Source organism: Sturnira hondurensis, unplaced genomic scaffold, assembly GCF_014824575.4.
Source record: "Sturnira hondurensis isolate 20B ecotype Veracruz unplaced genomic scaffold, ASM1482457v3 Scaffold0010428, whole genome shotgun sequence".
NCBI lineage: Eukaryota > Metazoa > Chordata > Mammalia > Chiroptera > Phyllostomidae > Sturnira > Sturnira hondurensis.
Genome location: NW_028083059.1, coordinates 17,042,106 through 17,049,932, shown reverse-complemented (window position 1 = coordinate 17,049,932; position 7,827 = coordinate 17,042,106). Strand labels below are relative to the sequence as shown.

Sequence of the window (7,827 nt, the reverse complement as noted above, 5' to 3'; positions counted from 1 at the left end):
GCAAAGAACAAAATGTATAGGCCAATATCCCTGGTGAACACAGGCACTAAAATCATCAATAAAATATTAAAAAAACAAATATTGCAAAGAATAAAAAAATCATGCCTCATTATCAAGTGGAATTTTCTCCAGGAATGTAAGGTTGGTACAACAGTAGCAAATCAATAGACATGATTCACTACATAAAGAACAAGGATTTTAAAAAACCACATGGTCATATCAACAGATACCGAAAAAGCATTTGATAAAATACAGCATCATTCATGATAAAAACTGTCAGCAAAGGAGGATTAGAGGGAACATACCCAAACAGAATATAGGCCATATATGGCAACCCACTGCCAGTGTTATACTCAATGGGCAAAAACTGTGTTTCCCTTACAACTGAGAACCAGACAGAGATTTCCACTTTCACCTCTCTTAGACAACATAGGACTGGATATCCTAGCCATAGAAATCAACCAAGAAGAAATAAAAGGCACCCAAATTGGAAAGAAAGAAATAACACTGCCATTTTTTCCAATAACATAATACTATACATGGAAAATCCCAAAGATTACACCAAGAAACTACTAGAACAGATAACTGAATTCAGCAATGTAGCAGTATACAAAATATCCACAGATCAGTTGCATTTGTATATACAAATAATGAACTATGGAAAGAGAAATTAAAAAACAATCCCACTGATGATCACTACAAAAAGAATAAAATACCTAGGAACAAATATAACCAGGGATGTAAAAGACCTCTGTCTAGAAAATTATAAGATGCTGAACAAAGAAACTGAAGAAGATACAAATAAGTGGGAGCACATACTGTGTTCATGGATAGGAAGAATTAACATCATTAAAATGTCCATACTACCCAAAGCAATCTATAGATGCAATACAATTCCTATCAAGATTCCAATGATGTATTTCACAGAAATAGAATAAATATTTCAAAAATTTATATTCGAAATACCTGCATAGCAACTACAAAATGCCCACATAGCAAGAGTAATCCTGAAAAAGAAGAACAAAGTTGAGGAATTGTGCTACCTAATATTGAACTATACTATAAGACCACAGTAATCAAAACAGCATGGGACTGGCATAAAAAGAGACACAGAGATCCAGGGAACAGAATACAGAGCCCAGAAATAAACCTACACATTTGGAGTCAATTAACATTTGACAGAGGAAGCAAGCACATACAATGGGCTAGAAATAGTTTATTTAATAAATGGTGTTGGGAAAATTGGACAGATAAATGCAAAAAAAAACCCCAAAACTAGACCACCCTCTTACACCACACACAAGAATAAATTAAAAATGGATTAAAGGCTTAAATGCTAGACTTGCAACTATATAAATCCTAGAAAAAACACAGGCAGCGAAATCTTGGACCTTCCTCATAGCAATATTTTATCGGATATATCTTCCCAGGCAAAAGAAACAAAATTAAAAAATAATAATAATTAAAATTAATAAATTATCCCACCATTGCCTCCACTGAAATGAGCTCCATGCAGTTCAACATGGGACCCTGGCATGGGCTTTCCGGGGAGGTCAAGAACCGGTTCCTATCCAAATACGACCCTCAGAAGGGGGTGGAACTCCGCAGCTGGATCGAGGGACTCATGGGCCTATCAGTTTTGACTTCTAGAAGGGTGTGAAGGATGGGATTATCCTGTGCACACTCGTGAATAAACTGCAGTCCTAAAATCAACTGTTCCATGCAACACTGGCATCACCTAGAAAACCTCTCTGACTTTATAAAGGCCGTGGTCAGTTATGGCATGAACGCCGTGGCCAATGACCTGTTCCAGGCCAATGACCTGTTTGAGAGAGGAAACACGACAGGGTTGCAGGTTTCTCTCCTGGACTCTGGCAGGGAAGGTCAAGACAAAGAGACTGCAGAGTGGTGTGAACATCAGCATCAAGTACTCAGAAAAGCCGGAGTGGAATTTGATTGACAACGCTACGGTGAGGGTGGACCAGTGTGCCATTGGGCTCTAGGTGGGTGCTAACAAGTGTGCCAGCCAATCAAGCCTGACGGCATATGGCACGAGCACAGGAAGACATTTGTAGGACCCCGAGAACCATATCCTGCTACCCGTGGACCACTCAACCATCAGCCTCCAAATGGGCACTAACAGGAGTGTGGGCCAGGTGAGTATGATGGTTCCTGGGATCCGGCAGCACCTCTATGACACCAAGCTGGGGACCAACAAATGTGACAACTCCTCCGTGTTTCTGAAGATGGGCTACACACAGGGTGCCAACCAAAGTGGCCAGGTCTTTGGATTGCGCTGGCAATGCGCAACCCCAAGCATTGACCATATTGCCCAGTGGCTGATCGGGCTCCAGAGTCAGCAGGGCACTACTCAAGCCCAGGGAAGGCCCCAGAATACTCCCCTCCACTACCATGGGGAGGAAGCAGGCTACTGAGGCGCCCTTAGTGGGGTGCCTCCATCTATCAGTACCCCATGTAGGGTTTTAGTTTTTTCTGTGTTTTCGCCTTGTTTTCTGTGTTCCAGTGCTTCCAGCTGAGGGGCTGTGAAGGCCAGATCCAGATGCTTATGGGGTGGGGGTTCCTTGTCAGGGAACATCCAGGTAGCAATTTCCCAGCAGGCTTTGGGACAAGCTGTTGCGGGGAGAAGAAATCTGTGCCGGGAGGAAAACTGGCCCCAATGGCTTCTAGTTGCGTCTGTGTCTCTTCCCTTTTCTCTGCTGATCAGTTTGTGGTTTCTGTACCCACAGAAGTTTCAGGTACTTTTAACAAAACAAAGGTATTTGTGGAGGGCAGGGGTAAGGGGTGGGGGTGGTGGAGGGCAGGAATGATGAGAAAGAAGTCCCCTGGGACAGGGCCAAGCTGCAGTCCCTAGATATTTTAGGCATCATGAGGGATTGGATTTCTCCAGGACACTCCCAGGGGCCCAGTGAAGAAACCAAGGACCAGACAGGACAGTGGAGTTCTGAGTGGTTGAGGCAAAGCCACTTCCCATCCCGGTTTCCATACTAGTCCCTTCTCCCTCAGGAAGTACTGCACAGGGACCCCCACCAGGAAGCCTTCTCTGGGACCAGCCCCACCCAGGTGGTCTAGGGACAAGAGATAATGTGAAATACCACCTGTGGACCAAAGGCAATGAAACCATTTTAAACAAAAATAAAAATATTAAAATTAATAATCAATAAATTAATGATTACAAATTATTTATAATTAATAACATCACACTAAAAAGGGTTTGCATAGCAAAAGAAGTCATCAACAAAATAAAAAGGCAACCCACAGAATGGAATAACACATTTGCTGATACATCTAGTAAGGGCCTAATATCGAGAATTTATAAAGAACTTAAAAAACTCAACATTGTAGAAACAAACAACCCAAATAAAAATGGTCAAAAAGACATGAATATACACCTCTCCAAAGAGGAGATACAGGTGGCCTATAGACATGTGAAAAGATGCTCAATGTTACATCATCAGAGAAATGCAAATTAAAATCACAATGAGATATCATCTCACACCTGTCAGAATGCCTATCATCAATATATCAACAAACAACAAATGCTGGCAAGGCTATGGAGAAAGGGGAACCCTCTTATACTGTTGGTAGAAATTCAGACAGGGGAAGACAATGTGGAAAGCAGTATGGAGATATCTCAAAAAATTAAAGATGGGTCTGCCTTTAGGCACAGCTCTCCTACTTCTGGGAATATATCCAAAGAAAACCAAAACAGTAATTGGAAAGAACATAAGCACCCCTGTGTTCATTGCAATGTTATTTACAACAGCCAAGATATGGAAGCAGCCCAAGTGTCCATCAGGAGATGAGTGTATAAAACAACTATGGGATATTTACACAATGGAATACTATTCAGTCATAAAAAAAATTTACCCTTTGAGACTGCTTGGATGTATTTGGAGAACATTAGGCAAGATTAATTAAGCCAGTAAGAGAAAGACAAACACCATATTATTTCATTCATATGTGGAATCTAAAGAACAAACTTAACTAACAAGGATAATGGGGACGGATCAATAGACAGAGAGCAGGATAACAGCTAGTAGTAAGGGTCAGGAGGTGGAGAAATTGAGGAAAATGGACTCACAGACAACTGCTTGGTGACTGCTGTGGAGAAGAGGGTAAAAGAGGACTAAATGACACTGGAAAAAAAAAACAATGAAGATAAATCAAAACATTTTTATTGCCAACTGGTTGAATGAATGTTTTTCTAAAGGTATTTTATAATTGGAGAGTTTGTGTTAGGTAGTACTAAAAACAACCCTTGCAAGATAAACAAAAAGAAGTACTGACATTTCGAGGGAAAGTGTCAAGGACTTACATCAACTAAGCAAAGAATATCTGGTATAATCCTTAATGAGAAAGATTAAAATATTTGATTGTCCTCACTTTATAGATTGAACAGTTAAAGCCTGAAGACGTTAATTGCATTGCCTAAAAGTTGATTTAATATAATGATGCATGACCATTTTAAATCTGGTGAAATGAAAATTAGAAATAAGAATTCCTGTGCCTCTGACCAGTGAGTGTTTTTTTTCTCCTTACTACACAAGAAAATGAGTCAATTTTTGAACATCACTGCTGAAGCAAAAGGCAAAAACCTATTTACATGTTGATCTCAATTTAGAATCAATTGGAGATTTGATTATCAGCATAACTCTCATTATGGTATCATGAATCTAGAAGAAATATAAACTTCCTAAGTCAACATTTCTGTGTTCATTTAGGAGGTCACTTTGAAATTTACTCCCTATTGTATAACCCTTCTCAAATGGAACAGCCTATCCAAAGTGAAACAATGTAAGACTTGCTTTTTTATCCAGGACACATACTAGAAAAAAAAGTTAAACTCATTTTCTAGCTGCTGATGTTGCCTGTTCTTATTCACTTTCTGTAACTTTGTTTATATTCTGCTGTTAGGAGAATATAAACAAGTATGTGATTTACCTGATCTGTGTATGAGAGGAAGGTAAAGACAGGAAGGTGTGGGGTAGCTCAGAACATGGTCCCTCAGTAACCTCAGAGAATAGGTGGCTGGCTACCTGGTCAGAAGCCATAAGGAGTGAGGAAAACAGTGTATATCTGGAGTCTGGCTTTCTCAGTGCTCTGTGTTAATCACAGCCCTGTAGCATTTTCATATGCTACTGTGGCTCCCTTCCCTCTGCAGCTGCTTCCCCTCCCAACCAGGTAAGAAGCACAGAGACTGGAGGTAGGGAGCAGTTGCTGGCCTGATCTGCCCGCTGCTGCATTCATCAGTGCACTTCCCGTAAGGTGAGTAATAAAGGGCATATCTACAGCAGCTGGTCCTCCACATGTGTTTTGGGAATATCACGAACACGTGTACAGCACCCCTGTTTGGAGCTCCTGCATTAAAAAAAGTTATGATGTTGCCAGCTGTAATATGTTTCTTAAAATACCCTTCCAGTAGGCATTGATCACATCAGTATCAGGAAGAAATGTAGAAAAAAAATCACCCAACATTGCCCTTGAAACAGAGATTGGGTAATAATTGTATAGTTTTAGTAAAATAAAGATCATAATAAACATGCACACACACAGAGCACTGATATCATCCATAGAAACAATGTAGTAGTCCATTTTTTATTGCTGTTCAAGTACAGTTTTCTGCCTTTTTCCCACAGCCCTCCCCACCGCCCCAGCCCTCCCTGCCTCCCTCTACCATTTCCTCCCCCACTTGTTGTTGTCCATATGTTCTTTATAATTGTTCCTGTAAACCCTTCACCCTTTTACCCCATTATCCCCTCACCTCTCCCTTCTGATCACAGTAAGGCTGTTCTCAGTTTCAGTGTCTTTGGCTATATTTTGCTTGCTTGCTTGTTTATTTTGTTAATTAAGTTCCTGTACCATAGTTTTTTGATCCATTCATTTACTGATGGTCGCTTGTGTTGCTTCCATCACTTAGCTATTGTAAATTGTGCTGCTATGGATATTAGGGTGCATAGGTTCTTTTGGAGTGATGTTTCAGGGTTCTTAGGATATAATCCTAGCAGTGGAATTGCTGGGTCAAAAGGCAGTTATATTTTTAGTTTTCTGAGGAAATTCCATACTGTTTTCCATAGTGGTTGTACCAGTCTGCGTTCCCACCAACTGTGCACTAGGGTTCCCTTTCCTCCACAACCTCTCCAACATTTGTTGTTTGTTGGTTTGTTTATAATGTCCATTCTGACCAGTGTAAGGTGGTATCTCATTGTGTGTTTTTTTAAAAGATTTTATTTATTTATTTATCTTTAGAGGGGAAGGAGAGAGGGAGAGAAACATCAATGTATGGTTGCCTTTCGTGTGTTCCCTGCTGGGAGTTGGCCTGCAGGGAACTGGCCTGCAACCCAGGCATGTGCCCTGACTAGGAATCGAACCTCGATCCTCTGGTTCCCAGGCCTGTGCTCAATCCACTGAGCTACACCAGCCAGGGCTCATTGTGTTTTAATTTGTATCTCTCTGATGGCTAGTGATGCTGAACATCTTTTCATATGTATCTTTGCCCTCTTTATGTCCTTCTTGGAGAATTGTTTGTTCAAGTCTTTTGCCCATTTTTAATTGGGTTGTTTGTCTTTCTGGAGTGGATTCTTATATATATAAAATCAAGCCCTTGTCTGAGGTATCATTGGCAAATATGTTTTCCCATACAGTTGGCTCCCATTTTATTTTCATACTGTTTTCTTTAGTTGTGCAGAAGCTTTTTATTTTGATGAGATCATGTTTGTTTATTCCTTCTTTTATGTCCCTTGCTCTAGGGGGCATATCAGTGAAAATATTGCTGCATGGGATATCCAAGATTTTTCTGCCTATGTTCTCCTCTAGGACTTTAATGGTGTCAAGACTTATATTTAAATCTTTTATACACCTTGAATTTATTTTTGTTTATGGTGTAAGTTGGGGGTCGAGTCTCATTTTTTTGCATGTCCAGTTCTCCCAAACCATGTGTTGAAGAGACTATCTTTGCTCCATTTTATGCTGCTGGCCACTTTGTCGAATATTAATTGACCATAGAGACTTGGGTTTATTTCTGGGCTCTCTATTCTGTTCCATTGATCTCTGTGTCTGTTCTTATGCCAATACCAGGTTGTTTTGATTACAGTGGTTTTGTAATACATTTTTATATCAGGCATTGTGATTCCTCCTACTTTGTTCTTGTTTCTCAAAATTGTAACAGCTATTCCGGATTATTTATGGTGCCATATAAATTTTGAAATGTTTATTCTATATCTGTGAAATATGCCATTGGTACTTTAATAGGGCTTGCATTGAATCTATAAATTGCTTTGGGTAGTATGGACATTTTGATGCTATTAATTCTTCCAATTCATGAGCAGGGTATATGTTTCCATTTATTTGTGTCTTCCTTAATTTCTTTCTTCAGTGTTGTGTAGTTTTCTGAGTAAAGGTCTTTTTCCTCCTTGGTTAGGTTTATTCCTAGGTATTTTGTTTTTCTTGTTGCTATATCAAATGGATTTTATTTTCTGATTTTTGTTTCTGATATTTCATTGTTGGTGAACAAAAATGCCTTTGATTTCTGGATATTGACCTTGTATCCTGCTGTTTTGCCAAATTTATTTATTAAGTCAAGCAGTTTCTTGGTGGAGTCTGTAAAGTTTTCTATGTACACTACCATGTCATCTGTAAACTATGACAGTTTTGTTTCTTCTTTTTCAATTTGGATGCCTTTTATTTCTTTTTTTTTTTTTGTCTGATTGCTGTGGCTGGAGTAGGCCATTTGTTAACTAAGAAAATTTTGTATAGAAGATAAAGATATTTTATTCTTAAATTATCGTTCTTTTTGTTCCTTGCACCAAA

The 7,827-nt window shown here is 39.5% G+C and overlaps 1 pseudogene; it reads left to right on the top strand.

The window, feature by feature from the left end:
• Positions 1–1,501: 1,501 nt before the first annotated feature.
• LOC118995777 (calponin-2-like) lies at positions 1,502–2,435 on the top strand (annotated as a pseudogene).
• Positions 2,436–7,827: the final 5,392 nt, after the last annotated feature.